This window comes from Poecilia reticulata, chromosome 2 (genome assembly GCF_904066995.2).
Source record: "Poecilia reticulata chromosome 2, P_reticulata-male-v2, whole genome shotgun sequence".
In the NCBI taxonomy this organism is placed as follows: Eukaryota; Metazoa; Chordata; class Actinopteri; order Cyprinodontiformes; family Poeciliidae; genus Poecilia; species Poecilia reticulata.
Window position 1 is genome coordinate 37,627,066 of NC_088831.1, and position 16,118 is coordinate 37,643,183.

Genomic DNA, 16,118 nt, shown 5'->3' on the forward strand with positions numbered 1-16,118 from the left:
GCCATTCTGCCATGTGTCTTCACCGGCAGATCTGCTGATGACAACATCCACAGCTGTTCACCCAGTCATCAGTATTCAGCATGCAAGAAGCACACATCACTCCAACAGAACATTAAAGATCCATCCATCCATCCATCCATCCATCCATCCATCCATCCATCCATCCATCCATCCATCCATCCATCCATCCATCCATCCATCCATCCATCCACCCACCCACCCATCCATCCATCCATCCATCCATCCATCCATCCATCCATCCATCCATCCATCCATCCATCCATCCATCCATCCATCCACCCAAGGGCGTAGGAACAAGTTTATCATTGGGGGGGGGACACATATCAGAAACTTGAAAGATCCGTAAATAGCTTGAGCAAAAATGTCAAACAAAGGTTTCATCAACGTGTTACTCTAATCTGACCCCTTGTAACGCGTAATCTAACGTGTTACTATTTACAATCCAATAATCAGATTAAAATTACGTATCCAAGTTAAGTATTTGTGATTATTTTTAGAAAACACATATTGTTGCTTTCTTCTTTTTCCTTGGGGAGATACGTTTCATATGTAACAACAGCGACACAAACGTAAACGATGGAGGGAAAAGAGATGCACATTTTCTAGCTGATGGATGAATTTTTCATTTAGTGATCAAATTACTCTTTCAATGTAACTATGCCATCCATGGCAATAAACTAACTACACTATATATCATGTGTGTGTAGACCTGTCACAATAACAAATTTTGATTTTTGATAAACAATTTTATTGTTGTTTTTAGACCATTTTTAAGTAATAAATGTTAATGGGAAAATTATAATGCAAGAACACAATCTGAAAGATCAGTAAACTTAAAATTATAATGAACTTTTAACACTGCAACTGGAAGGCATTTCAAATATCCAAAATAAATAAGCAAAACAACAAATAAAATTAATTTTGAATTCTTTGTAAATAAAACCTTTCTTCAAAAAAAGGTTTCGCTGAGACCAAAGCACCAACCTGAAAGCTTTTATCATACAGTTTTTTGTAGAAAGAAAGAGAAATAAAAAGAAAAGTGATAAATCATGCCAATGGAAATGATTTAATTTGTTTTAATTTATCATGAGCACGGAGCTCATTGTGCGCGTTGAAGCGGACACGCAGCGGCACGAGCTGACGCCGCCGCATGCGCAGCGTGTCGCAGCGCCTCGTGCATCTCTGGATCTTTGCAACTCGGTGCGGATCACGCGCGCCGCTCTCCCAGGCGGCTCCAATGTAAACCTTAACTATAAACCTTGGGGCTGGTACAGTTTATAATCAGTTAACTCACACATTGTGATTAACATTAGAGTTGCTACTTACAACTACCCTGGCTCCCTGGCTGGGCTGGCAGTTTTGGCGAGTCTGAATCGCTGCCAACAAAAAACTCCGCTTCATCTCCAAGACGACGAACGATGATCGCGTTTTCTGGTAACCAAGTTCCACAAAGTTCCATAAAGTAAACGTCTGAGAGAGAGCAGAAGAAATCCTATGTTTTTTGAACAATAACAATTTTTGTTGCTAATCTGTTGCTAAGAGATGAGAGTGTGTTTACTGGTAACCAAGAGCCACGAAGTGAACTTCAGATATTTACTTTAGCGTAATTTGCCAACGGTGAATGTCTTGTATCTAATCAGGTAAGCGTTATTTCGAAAGAGCTTTTGTTTTATAAACTACTTGTTATTAATTTGGTTTTAAGAGATAAGCGGGGTTTTTTCTGGTAACGAACTGCCACGAAGTATAAATCCAGATTTTTACTTTTGTGTTGAATGTGTGTTTAATATAGCCTATTTGCCATTAATGACAAAAAATATATATATACTTTTCTGCAAAATTGACCAACTGCACAATTCTTGTTAGAGTAAAATAAGTGGTAGGCTATTTCAAAAGAGCGGGAGAAACATTATATTTTTTTATCAATAAGAATTTTTCTTGCTACGCTGTTAATCTGTTGCTTAGAGATGATCGCGTTTTCTGGTAACCAAGTTCCACAAAGTTCCACAAAGTAAGCGTCTGAAAGAGAGCAGAAGAAATCCTATGTTTTTTGAACAATAACAATTTTTGTTGCTAATCTGTTGCTAAGAGATGAGTGTGTTTACTGGTAACCAAGAGCCACGAAGTGAACTTCAGAGATTCACTTTTGCGAAATTTGCCAACGGTGAATGTCTTGTATCTAATCAGGTAAGCGTTATTTTGAAAGAGCTTTTGTTTTATAAACTACTTGTTATTAATTTGGTTTTAAGAGATAAGCGGGTTTTTTTCTGGTAACGAACTACCACGAAGTATAAATCGAGAATTTAACTTTTGTGTTGAATGTATGTTTAATATAGCCTATTTGCCATTAATGGCAAAAAAAAAAAAAAAACTTTTCTGCAAAATTCACCAACTGCACAATTCTTGTTAGTGTAAAATAAGTGGTATTTCAAAAGAGCGGAAGAAACATATTTTTTATCAATAAGAATTTTTGTTGCTACGCTGTTAATCTGTTGCTTAGAGATGATCGCGTTTTCTGGTAACCAAGTTCCACAAAGTTCCATAAAGTAAACGTCTGAGAGAGAGCAGAAGAAATCCTATGTTTTTTGAACAATAACAATTTTTGTTGCTAATCTGTTGCTAAGAGATGAGAGTGTGTTTACTGGTAACCAAGTGCCATGAAGTGAACTTCAGAGTTAAACTTAAAGTTAAACTTCAGAACTAAAGCAGAGCACAAACATTTCTAATGTAACTATTGCCCACATTAAAAGTAGGCTTTTTCCTAAAATAAGCTTTTTAGCTATTTTGTTTATTTATTAACCATGTTTAGCACACTGAATGGAGGAAGTCAATGTAAGACAACATGCTAGTTATAGCTCACATGCCACTGGCTGCATTTAGACTAATATTACCATTATTCGATCTTGATATTGCCTAATGTTTTGTGATACCAAGTATAGGCTACAGAACAAAGACAGAAATATTTACAGAAAGAGATGTTTAAGAAGAATCATTGCAAAGGCAGAAATGAGAAGAAAAAAAACACCATTTATCTTAAACTCCTAGAACTGGCTTTAATTCTTGAGTTAAAGGAATTCTATTAAAAAACAGAAACACCTGCTTTTAAAGCAGACTTAAAATGTTCCTTTCTGTGAGCACCCTATGTATCATCTCATATTGTTCGGACAGTTTCAGATCTGATATCACTTGCCTTGTTAAATTTCCTGTTCCTAAGTTCTCTGACGAGGCCCAGAAATTTGATAACGAGTCAGATTTCTAAGTTTTAAAATGTTATCAGAAAGGTAGAAAGTTTGCAAATTATTTTCCTTACACTTTACAGTTATGCAGCACTTTGTGTTGATCTGAAGTAATCATCCTTGTTGTAAAATATCTTGGAATTTGTGGCTGCAGCATTGCAAATGCTAGAAATAGTTATGGGATGTAAGCACTTCTGCACATCATGGTGCTTGTTAGAGAGCCCTAAATATTGCATGTTTATGTTATTTCCCTCAGTTACTCAACATATACTGTTACAGAAACTCACAGTTTCAGTGTTGGGGTCACATTGTATTTGGGAAACGTTTGATAGTTGTGCACATAAGAAAAAAATAATGTAGTTTACTGCTAGGTGAAACGCTAGTTAAAATCAAACCTACTTGGAGATACTCAGACAATGTGTATATATATTTATTCATATTTATATAAATTCCCTTCTCACCCTTCCACAGGTGGACTCTTGCATCCGCTGAGCTCGGGTCCTCTACCAGAGGCCTGGGAGCTTAAGGGTTCTGCGCAGTATCTTGGCTGTGCCTAGAACCTGACATTTCTGGACTGAGATGTCTGATGCTGTTCCTGGGATCTGTTTTAGCCACTTCTCCAGTTTGGGGGTGACTGCCCCGAAGGCCCCGATGACCACAGGCACTACCACAGGTCCCTGCGCTCCTTGGCCCTGTAGACGCAGGGTGAATCCTAGCAACCTGCAGCCTCTTTGCCGGGAGCACCGGATGCCACCTGATGGTGTAGACCCGCCGATTTCTGCCAGGATCAGTTTGGTAAATGCCAGGTCGCTGACAAATAAAACTTTCGTCATTAGGGATTTCTTTTCCTCTTATTGATTGGATGTTTTATTAACAGAATCATGGACAAGTGGTTTGGTGACTCCAGCATTTTTAATGAACTTGTACATCGGTACTGCGGCTATTTTAATGCTCCAATGATGTCAGGGTCCGGTGTAGGTATAGTGACTGTTTTAAAAAGCAGTTTTACTTGTAAACAGTTGGCTCTGGCCTCGTTTAGTAGCTTTGAGATCAGCCTATTTGAACTCGGCAGCTCTCACACTGTGCTGTGTGCTGCGGTCTATCGGCCACCGAAGTACAACAAAAACTTTTTAAATGACTTTTCTGATTTCCTGGCTGATATTATGCCAAGGTATGACCGAGTTCTCATTGTTGGTGATTTTAATATTCTTGTCTGTCGTCCTACTTCACCTATGGCTCAGTCATTTCTTAATGTTACCGATTCTTTTAATTTTGTGCAGTCTGACTGATGCTACCCATGAGCATAGTCACAGTCTTGATCTGGTTTTATCTTATGGTCTACCAGTTTGTGACTCATTATTTTCAGAACGTATGCCTGTTTTATTTGAGATAACGCTGTCCTGTCCTGTGCTAAAGCTAAAGCATGCACTGCAGCTCGGTTCTATCGTGTTCTTAACCCTTCTACTGCTGGTCAGTTTTCTTCTGTTTTTAATCAATTTATTGGTGTATAAAGTGCTTCATAAATAAAGTTGGTATGGGATGGTATGGTACCGTGGTCTTCACCTTCCAGGCCTTTTCCAGTTCCTCTCTGAGGCCCTGGTATTTCTCCAGTTTCTCATGCTCCTTTTTCCTGATGTTGTAGTCACTTAGTTTTGCTACATCCACCACAACGGCTTTCCTCTGTTGTTTATCCACCACCACAATGTCCGGTTGGTTCATCATTACCATTTTGTCTGTCTGGATCTGGAAGTCCCACAGGATCTTAGCGCGGTTATTCTCCACCACCTTTGGGGGTGATCCCCACTTTGATCTTCCAGTCCATATTCTGCAGATGTTCCTGTACACCATGCCTGCCACTTGGTTATGTCATTCCATGTACGCTTTCCCTGCCAGCATCTTGCACCCTGCTGTTATGTGCTGGACTGTCTCAGGGGCCTCCTTGCACAACCTACACCTTGGGTCTTGTCTGGTGTGGTAGATCTGAGCCTCTATTGCTCTGGTGTTTAGGGCCTGTCCCTGTGCAGCCAGGATGAGAGCCTCTGTGCTGTCCTTGAGTCCAGCTTTTTCCAGCCATTGGTAGGTTTTCCTGATATCAGCCACTTCAGTTATTTGTCGGTGGTACATCCCATGTAGGGGCTTGTCCTCCCATGATGGTACCTCCAGCACCTCATCCTCTGTTCCCCATTGTCTGAGACATTTAATGAGCACATTGTCTGTTGAGACCTTGTCCGTGGTGTATTTATGGATCTTGGATGTTTCATCCTGGACAGTAGCTCTCATACTCACTAGTCCTCTGCCTCTTTCCTTACGGCTAGTCTCGGGGTGCTGGATTTGGGGTGGGACCCTCCATGCATGGTTAGTAGCTTCTGAGTCTTAACATCCGTGGTGTTCATCTCCTCCTTTGGCCAGCTAATTATTTATTTATGTATTTATTTTTATTTCCAACAGACAAAAAAGACAATCAAGAAAGAAAAAAATAAAATAAAATAGAATGAAAGAGACTAGAGAAATAAGAGGTAAAACAAATTATTATGCCCAAGTGACAAGCAAATTTTATATTTTCTGTTTGAAAAGGAGCAGGTAGAAGATGTAATATCTTATAATGTCCTGCCCCTTTCATACTTATCAATTTATAATCAATTAACTGTCAAAACATCAAAACGAGACAACTTGTTTCCATTTTACATGACATTTAAAGATGTCCCATTATTTAAAAAGTATTTATATCATCAATAGTATTTACAGACTTTAAAACAGTCATCTTATATAGAACATTTTGCAATAAGTTCCTTTTTAATGAAAATTAGCACGTTCTTCTTTTGATTTACAATTTTGACTTCTAATGATTCACTTCCTGCTAGAGAGCCCCCTGGTGGTTGAAGAAAAATACACAGCAAAGCCACATCGGGCTACAATCCGCATGGTTCAAAGCTTAGGAAAAAAGTAGCAGCTTATAGTCCGGAAAATACGGTACCGTAGGTGAAATTGAATAATTTCCACCGCACACCTGACGATCACTAGTGTGCCGCGGAACAGTGGTTGAAAAACACTGTTTTAGACTATGGGGAAAAAGGCTTTTCTACCTTGGCTCCCGGAGTTAGCCGTGGCTGTAAACTGCTTTCTTCTAAATGCTAAAGTTGTGGCTCCGCCTCACCCCGTAGTGATCGACTCCCTGCAGCTACGCAGCGCCGCTATTCCCCTGCTTGGATCTGAGTAGCTGCCTCTCAGACTGCCAGGAACTCATAGTTCTCTCAGTCTCTGATACTCTTTGTCTGTTGCTAGTAAGAATGATCGATCAGCCATTGTTATCATGGAAATCCTCACTGCGCCGCGGATTCTGGCTGCGGGTTTTTCCTCTTCGTCTTCCTGCTCAAAACACAGCGCGGATGTCCCGCTGCGGATGTTATCAACCCGTGTTCATTCTTCAGGTCCTTTATATTCAGAACAGAAACCGCTAAGCTAAAAACTACGAAGTGAATGCCTCCAGTCGAAATTTGCATTAATTTCGCGATCTCACTGCTTTTGCAGCTGCTCCGTTCGCGCCGCTGCTCCTTTCCGCTTCTCCATTCCGCTTCTCTTTCACGGTTACTTGCGCAACTTTACTTCGTTTCTCAGCAACAAAATATAGCCCATCGTTATTTATTGAAGATTTTACATTTCCAAAAACACAGGAATCTAATGTTTCGTTTCGTTTTGTACGTTTGGAAGCTCAGTCCCTCTCACATAACCGTAAAAACCGGGGAATGGCGGCGCTTGACATTTCTCTGACATTCGGAAAAATATGGTTTACTAATTTTAGCATAACTCCGGTTATACTTGGCCTATTAACACAATTTAAAAACTGGTGTGTAGTTTATAATGTGCACTTTAAGCTTAAGTTGAAAGTGAGACTGAGGGAGGCGGAGTCTTGCTGCTACGCCGTAACAAACTAGACGTTAAAAAGGGCTATAAGGCTATGGACCCCTATGGTTTAACGGCTCGATACTCGCGGATGAAAAATCGATACTTTCCGAGGGCGGAAAATATCGATATATATCGCCGAATCGATTTATTTATACAGCCCTACTGCCTTATTTACCTTCCTTGTTCCTCGTTTAGTCAGAATGCTAGATTTGGGGTGGAGCCCTCCATGCATGGTTAGTAGTTTCAGAGTCTTAACATCTGTGGTGTTTATCTCCTCCTTTGGCCAACTAGCTATTCCTGCAGGGTCAAAAACACTAAAGGCTCTCAAGTAAAAGGCGTGGCAGTTTTAGCTAATGTTGGACCCATGAGCCAATGCTAAAATTAGCATATTAACCTGCAAAGACTTTTATGCATCATCTTTTCAAAGAAAAAATAACCAGTAACCATATATGCGAGTAGTAAAGGCATACATGGCACATGAAAATATACTGAAGACGAATAACTCACCTTTAGAGAAGCTCTGTGTCTTCCAATGGAAGCTTACCGCACTTTACTGCGCATGCGCACCGCTGAGCTGAAGCATTCACTCCAGTGACAAAAGTAGTCAAATCCAGTTTACTCAAAATAACGTAGTCTTGTACTTTTCTCAGGCCAAACATGTACATTGCTCACATTACTTGAGTTGGATAAACAATTTAGTGAGACTCAGGTGAAGGAAGCGCTCTGCTAATGTGCTGTTGTGGGCCTTCAAAATAAAAGCATGCGAGTGGAAGATTTTAAAATTCTTCGCAACTGAGGTGAAATTATTGGGGACTCTCTTCAATATTGGGGGGGACATGTACCCCCCGTACCCCCCGCTTCCTACGCCTATGCATCAACCCACCCTGGACAGGTCACCAGTATGTCCCAGAATTAAAGATACAGTAGGATTTAAAATGGAAGAGTTCAACAAAAAGCCAGTCTATCCTTCAATAAAATGTAGCAGAAATTATGAATGATTTTGCACGCATGCACAGACATATATATATTTAAAAGCAATTCTATACTTGACATGATTATGTAGAATGAATTAATGTTTCCCTGCTGCTCCGACCATGTTGAGTTTAATCACTTGCTTATTATGTGGAATGCAAAGTGCCCTGGACCTCTTCATGCATTGTACATGAGGTTAATAGCTCAGCAGCCCAGCTCAGCTGAGTTATCAAATTATGACTCTTTCTGTGGAGGTTGCACTTCTGCTCATATTTACGTCTGCGTCCCTCAGAAAAGCCTAAAAATAAACAAGTCAGTCATTTCCGACACTTCCAGCCAGTGATTGAAACTGCAGGGAAAAAAAGAAAAGAAAAACAGTGTAACAGTGGCAAACAGTGTATGTTTCATTTTAAGTGCAATCAAATAACGGCCGGCATACTGTATGTCTGCTCGACGCTTAAAGCTACCTTTGTGCCAGCATTTACTCAGTGTAAAATGATAGAAGATAGCCACGCTGAACTAACTACAACAGCATTGCTGCTATTTCATTTTATGAATGTAATTGGTTATTTGCCCCAAATGGCATGTAATGTAGTCTGTATGATACCAACAACTACTTTCTTTAGCATGTTGTGGCGATATCTCTGCTGCAGCTGCTGTTAGAAAACCTGAAGAGCTTAGATTGAGCTGCAGCTGCAAAACCTTTAACTCCATCTGGCCAAGGAGAAATGCTTTAAGAGTAGACATTATAAATTACATCTTTATCAAATGGGTCCATAGATTACTGAATGATTTAAAATAATAAATTACCTAATTTCAGTCAACAAACATCCTCACTTGCTGTGACTTGGGTTAAGTGATAAATGTGATAAATCTTATTACATATGGTAAATGTGATGAGATAAGATACTTTTTATTTTCATTTATATTCAATTTGTCATTTTATTCATTAATTCTGCAGTGGTAGCTATTTATTCTTTTATTTGCTGGAAATGATCATCAGTAATATTTTATGTATGTATTAGGACAAGACCTGCGACAGACTGGCGACCTGTCCAGGGTGACCCCGCCTCTCGCCCAAAAAGTTAGCTGGAGATAGGCACCAGCAACCCTCCCGACCCCACTAAGGGACAAGGGTGCAAGAAAATGGATGGATGGATGGATGGATGGATGGATGGATGGATGGATGGATGGATGGATGGATGGATGGATGGATGGATGGATGGATGGATGGATGGATGGATGGATGGATGGATGGATGGATGGATGGATGGATGGATGGATGGATGGATGGATGGATTAGGACAAGACAAAGTTCTTGGAAAACGTAGAAACTGTTTGGATTTTTTTTAATTTTTTTTAAAATATCGATGTATATCCCATGACGTATCTCAAATCTTTTTATGCCAGTTATTGGCAACATGGCGTAAAGCACCGAGCATTTCAAGCTATTTCTGCTTCATTCCAAATTACCTTCCAGTCTTTTGCTTCCTGGTGGTGACTGTATTTTATATTTTGATTGGCAAGCAGCAGGGTGCAGTTCAGCTGCTCCGGTTGGCAGTGACACCTGTGCTGAGTATTCAGATGATCATTTCCACTTTTTGTTACACAGAAACCCAAATTTAAGAGGAAAAAGTATTAAATGAAGTGAATATTAAGAAGCAGGAAGGATAGGGCCTAATGACATCTGCTGCTTTTGACCTTTTAACAGAACCTCATTTAAAAAAAATCTGAGCCATCCCTTTACATTTGCTGTACTGAGACAGATGGTTTAAGATTATGGGATTTAAGGGGCGTTGAATCTGCAACATAAGATTGCCAGGCAATCATTAACCTCAACTGGAAGGAAACATCAATGGACTGAAGTTACTCCATGTGACAATGACAGAAAATAGCATACCTTTGGCAAAAGCTCACTTTAATTTAGCCACATTCCATGTCATGATTATTGTGATTAAAAAAAGGCAAACAATCTTCCGACATCTGTGTTTTTTTTATATCCACAATTGTTTAAGTAAGCAGCATCACACCTAATTTCAAATCAATCCCATTTTGATTTGTGACCTCAATGCCTCTTTGACCTAAAAATTAGGTTCAAGTTAAATTCATAATAATTTGAGTTTTTATTGCACAATGAAAAGTCCACAAAAAGGTTGACTTTCCAAAAACTGGAGCCAAGGAATTAGAAACCAATGATCCTGAAGGATTTAGTCTTTTTCGAGCTGGAAGCAGAAGAGAGGGAGGAAGACGTCAGAGAGACCGCCTGTTGTGTTTGATTGGCTGCACTCAAACACAGAACTTTAGAGGCAATTGGAAGCAACAGAAGAGGGGATTCTTGCCATAGCAACCAAAACAGAGCCGAACTGTTGCCATTTTGTCAAAATATTACTTTTTTTTTCTTATTTCTCTACATTTACTAAAAATAAATATACAATTGAAATTGCCTTTGTTGGCTGTCACCTAAACATATTTATAAAGTGCATCAATAAAATACTGAATGAGAAGAAAGCCCACAACTTTTATGTTGTGGGATTTTTGTAAATCAGACAACTATGACATCAACACTGAAGGAAATGTTTGGCAAGTATACTCTGTATTGTAGATGTGAGATTTCATGACTTGATAATGGTGTTCTCAGTGGGACTGTGGCTCCTGCTGCCTACCGTAAAGGTTTTTATTTGCTTAGGGGTGAATAGCCGATCCATGCTTGTGTGTTTGCTTCTCAGAAACTAGCCATCTACACACAAGAAAAGCACATCAAGCAGGGTTTCGGCAGCTTTGGAATAAAATAAGTTCTAAGTGAAAACGGGAAGCAGTCATTATCGTTGTCTTTTGGCCAATAATGAATCTTGAAAATCAGGTGTGCATTTATCAGCTCATTTATATGGAAATTAATATTCCCTACAGGGTCTTCTGTACCTCCTGGGCTTTGGCTCCCTCTACTTTAACTCAATTACAAGTAGTCTTACTGATAGGGAAGCATTCTTAATTGGAAATTGATTTAAAGGGAAACTTTACATGGCTTCACTTTGCTTCTGAACTCTGCTCTTCTGCTCCTTTATCGAATAACCCGGCGGGCATTTGGTAGCTTGAATAAGAGGTAGTTTTAGCAGGAAAGTAGGAAAGTAGTAGCCAAGCAGACAGGAATAGATTCAGCAACAGAGGAGAAGCTTAGACGTAATTGAAAAAAGGCAAATGCTGGACTAAACTCAAGCTCCTTTTTTGGACAGGGAAACGAGAGGCTTTCAACCCTAAACACACAGTTCCCATTGTTGAACATGATGGTCAAAGCATTATGTTGTGGTGCTGTTTATCATGCAATCTATGTAATGGCAAATACTTAGACCATTTTTTTTTCTGATTAAAATAATAATGAGGAAAATGTACATCTTAGCAGACAAGATGTGAAGCAAAGCAAATAAAACAAATTTCTCAAATGTGTCATATAGTATTGTTTAAAATTAAATGAAACAAAGAGGGAAATTCAGAACAGTCTCGTTCACAAGTGACCAAGAACAACAAGAATAGGATACAAAGAAAAGTCCAATGGAGTAGGTTTGAAAACATTACCCAATTTAATAATACCTTAGAAAAGCACAAATAAATCATTATGTGTGAAAATTATGAATATTTGTACCTTAATTATATTTGCATGATTTGTGGTTGCATTGTGTTTTTCTTTCAGGGCGTTTGGGGGATTATTACACAATGGGAGCCTGTTTTTTGTTTTTCTTGTTTCTTTTTGAAAAATCAAATACCTGCTTCAGATTTTGCTGTGAGAGCGATCTAAAATTTAAAAAGTGCTATTATTCTTTGTTTTCCCCTTCTAAATCCTACTCACAGTTTCTCCATAAAGCAGGATTTCACATCCACTGGGCACCAGATGAACGTTTTGTGTTGTGCATTAAGCTTTCAATGTGACACAGGATGTTCAGAATCACGTCCCATAGACCTTCAATATACTCAGCATTTATGACATGATAGCTTCCACAAAACCTTGTTTGCAACAGAGCCCATGAGGTGAGTCATGGTGAGTCAAAGATGGCAGGTGGATAAAGAGCAATAGCCTCCTAATACAAACATGAGTGTGCAGCATATGGAAGGTTGAGTCAACAGTGAGGCAATCAGAAAACATCCTGTCAGTGGAGGAAGAGATGCATTACTGTTCAGTTTCATACTGATGAGAATGTTTTCCTAGCAGGCCTTTCGATCCTGACTTTTAAAATCATCACTTTGGTATTCTTAAAAAAAAAAAATTGGACCTTTGTAATAGATTTCCCAAACAGATTTAAATGATGTAATATTACCAAGACTATACAAAAACTCTGCAGAACTAATTCACCAACACTTTATGAGGTAGTCTTGCTTCAGCATCCATGCAACATTTAAATGCTGCATACTGGCTAAGACATAAATAATTGAAAAGCCAAATCTGTGATCTAAATGTAAACCAAAGGTCAGAACGGCCTACCTTTAAAAAATTTAAATGGCACTGAAAAAGGCTATTTCCGACAAAAAATACCCATATATGTTTAATCCATCAGTAATATTCTATATTTATTAATTATCTCAGTTTTAGAAAACAAAAAGTTGACAGATATGTGCTTTAAGAGCAGTAGTCATATTAATGCTCCATCCCATTTATTTACTCAATAAAGAGGCTTATTTGTTCTGGAGAGCTTGCAGCAGTGGGACATTCACAATAGGTTGAGTAAGCAAATCTGTGAAGGGGATAAATAAGCATACCCAGGTAAATAAATAAACATGCTTTGACCTTTTCTTTTGAGGCTGCATTGCTCGCTATTAAAATTCTCACATGAATTGTTGGCCCCACCCTGACTGATAACATTGGTCCTACTAGGTTCCAGTGTGGGACACAGTGCTTCTCCCATTGAAACACCAATTTATCTAATTATCTGCATAAGATGCATTGCTAAATTAAAAATCCACTGTAAGATGGCTTTCTCTGTAAAACAAGCTGGTAGGGCTGCATGATATCAGAAAACAACAGGATTCTGACGATAATGTCAATCCAATATATATTTTGCTCATTCATCTGTTTCTCTTTTGTCATTACAATGATTTGAACACTTGCTGTGACCTGCAGCACAGCAAGTGAGAGAGCTTCTATCAACTTCGAGGAATGTATTTGAATCATTAAGTGTTCATTTAATCAGTTTGAAATATAAAACTCATAGTATGAATATTGCATTCCAAAAAATATATATATATTGCAAGTTTTAAATGTGTTTTACATTTTTTTGCTGTATTTCTTTTGGCTTTTTTGCACTTGCCATTGTAGTTACAAATGGAATTTAACTGGAAAAAAATTTTCAGATTCTTCTGGTGAATTTTATTGTTTAGCATTTTTAGTTTCTGACATCCATCTCAAGCATCTGAAATCTTACTGGTCTTATACCAAACTGGCAACACATCTGAATGTCATTTAACCATAACTTAATAGAACAGGTCAAACCAAACAACAAAATATGAACAAAGAGACAGGCATAAGATTATTAATCTAATTTACAAATTCATGTAAATAGTCTACAAAATAAAACATGTAATACAGTGCAAATGAAAAGATTACTTAAAAAAAAACTCAATTTGGTACAACCCAGTGATGTCATCAGTGACATCATACAGCCATTTAAGCAGGAAATGCTGGGCCGGCTCCTCCCTACTCAGGCTGTAGCATCTAAAAGAGACAAACAATGGTGAGTAAAATGAAAAAACTAATACGTTACCAGAAATGTACCTTGAAAAACACCAAAACATTCATATTCATCTAATGGTTTAGAAGTGTTGTCTTTAACTAAAACATATGCAGACGTAGACTGCAACTTACTGCAGCCACAAACAAACTCAGGATAGTGAGTGAAGCAAAGTTACAACAGCACTGTTTAAAGAATTTAGACCAACAATAGACACATTTCATGAATCAGAAATATATTTAAGGGACAAGTTGTAAAACAAACTAAACCTTTTTGTCATAATGATTGTTACGTTTGTTGGTGATTATTGTAGCAGTTTGTAAAACCAGTCGTACTCGAACTTTCACGCATCATCACAATCCTAAACTTTAATACATTTATTGATTTTTTTTGACAATTAAACAATACGAGCAAAACTGTAATTATGTAGAGCACCCCTGAGTAACAACTTTATAAAACCACCTTTCACTGCGATAACAGCCTTTGCCACAGAATCTTGATTTTCATTAGCCTTGGTAACATGAACAGGATTTGATTAATAAAAAAAAAAAAAAACATTTCCATTTTAGGTCTGATGGTGTGCTTAGGATATGTTTGTAACTTTCTACCAACTTTTGTTTCAGTTCTTCCACTAACTGCTGACACATCTTAAAAATTATGACAAAGATTGTGACAGATTGTATGCTGAAGAGAAGTATAGATTCAATGTTAAGGACATCGCTGTGATCGATCTAATTTTCTGACCTATTGCTTAGGCTGCACCTTCTGACACCTTCAAAAGTGACACAAATTTAAATGTCAGCACATTAGTCTTATATGAACTATATGCCAATTCAATTAGAGATGCAAAACTAACTTTGATTTAGGGCAATTCTTTTCAAATGCCTCACATTTTATGTCACAAACTATTTCAAATGTTTTTAGTGAAGTCACAAACGGTTTCATCTGTTCAGATTTACCTCTAGCAGAAATCTCATTCGAAGTCTGCCTAAAACTGACAATACTTTGTGGTAGAATAGGAAATTATGCCAGAATGATTTATTCCCAGATACAAACATAAGCTGTAATATGATACTTAACCTCAGTCAAGTGTCCTTATTCTATCTTTGGCCTTGCAGCACTTGTGCACATGCTTGTTTTTGAGAATTTCTGTTGAAGCTGACATTTCTTGGACAGACTTTTAATTACACCTGCTTCTCAAAATTAATCAACCTCGACAAATCATCTCTGAGGTGAGGCTGACTGAACACAGGGGCAATATTCCCTGTAATGGAGAAGTCAAGCATATAATCATTGTTCGGAGTTGCTCCTTTTTCCCCTCAATGGATGGTGAGCTATAATTATCCTAAAGGGTTTCAAGACATCCTTTGATGGGTCTTGATAGCAGCCAAACATCAAGCTGAAAATGGAAAGCACGGCGTAATGAGGCTGTTTGTGACTGCCATCTTAAACAGAGATCACATCAGCACAGCAAGCTGCAGTTGCAGACATGTGATTTAGTACACAAAATGCCCCCCAAAAATTACAAAATTGCTTTGTGTTTTAAAATCTTGACGAAGGCTGTTGATTATTTCTGACCTGTGATTAGCAAGCGGCCTAATTACCATGCAACTCCCAAAACAAACCCGTATGTTGGTGCTCGTTTGTGTACTTATCGTCTTTGAACCGAACACACAAAATGACATTGTTGCAATGTCCTGAACATTATGCACTTGTGCTGCAGACAGACACAGTGGGAACAGCTTTAAGCAACATGATAATCAGAATTTTAGTGTCTCAATTGGACATGTTTCAAACTATCACGATATAGTAATACTTGTACTTTCTGCAATATTTGGTTTATTTTCTGACCCTTCCTACTCATGGTAGTACATTATACTTAAGCAATAAAATAATTACCATTTATTGATCCAAGAGCAAGGGCTTGTGGTGTTGAGAAATCTTATATATCAAACCTAGATCTTCTTAAATGCCACACTTTATTATATTACCCTGTTGCATACAATTTGAATAAGACTCAACCTCGTAATAGATGTAATAGCAAATCTCCAGCAATAGGCAGAAAAAGGGAAAATGTCTCTCTTCTGTTCTTAACCTGCAGATTCAACAGCTACGAAACGAGTAGCACAAACTGAGCACATACTCCTTCATGTAGCATCTAATTTTTCAGAATTTTCTCATTTTCACAATCTGATTTTTTTTACATATTGAGCATATGATATGGCATAATGTTAAAGTTTAATTATGATCTTTTTTTTTTTTGCAAAATACTTTA

The 16,118-nt window shown here is 38.1% G+C and overlaps 1 long non-coding RNA gene across 1 annotated transcript; it reads left to right on the plus strand.

Annotated features, from left to right (window-relative positions):
• Positions 1–1,668: 1,668 nt before the first annotated feature.
• Positions 1,669–4,093, plus strand: LOC145550845 (uncharacterized). The gene is made up of 2 exons (XR_014086628.1): positions 1,669–2,205; positions 3,726–4,093. It is a non-coding gene; the product is annotated as an uncharacterized LOC145550845 (long non-coding RNA).
• The last annotated feature ends 12,025 nt before the right edge of the window (positions 4,094–16,118 follow it).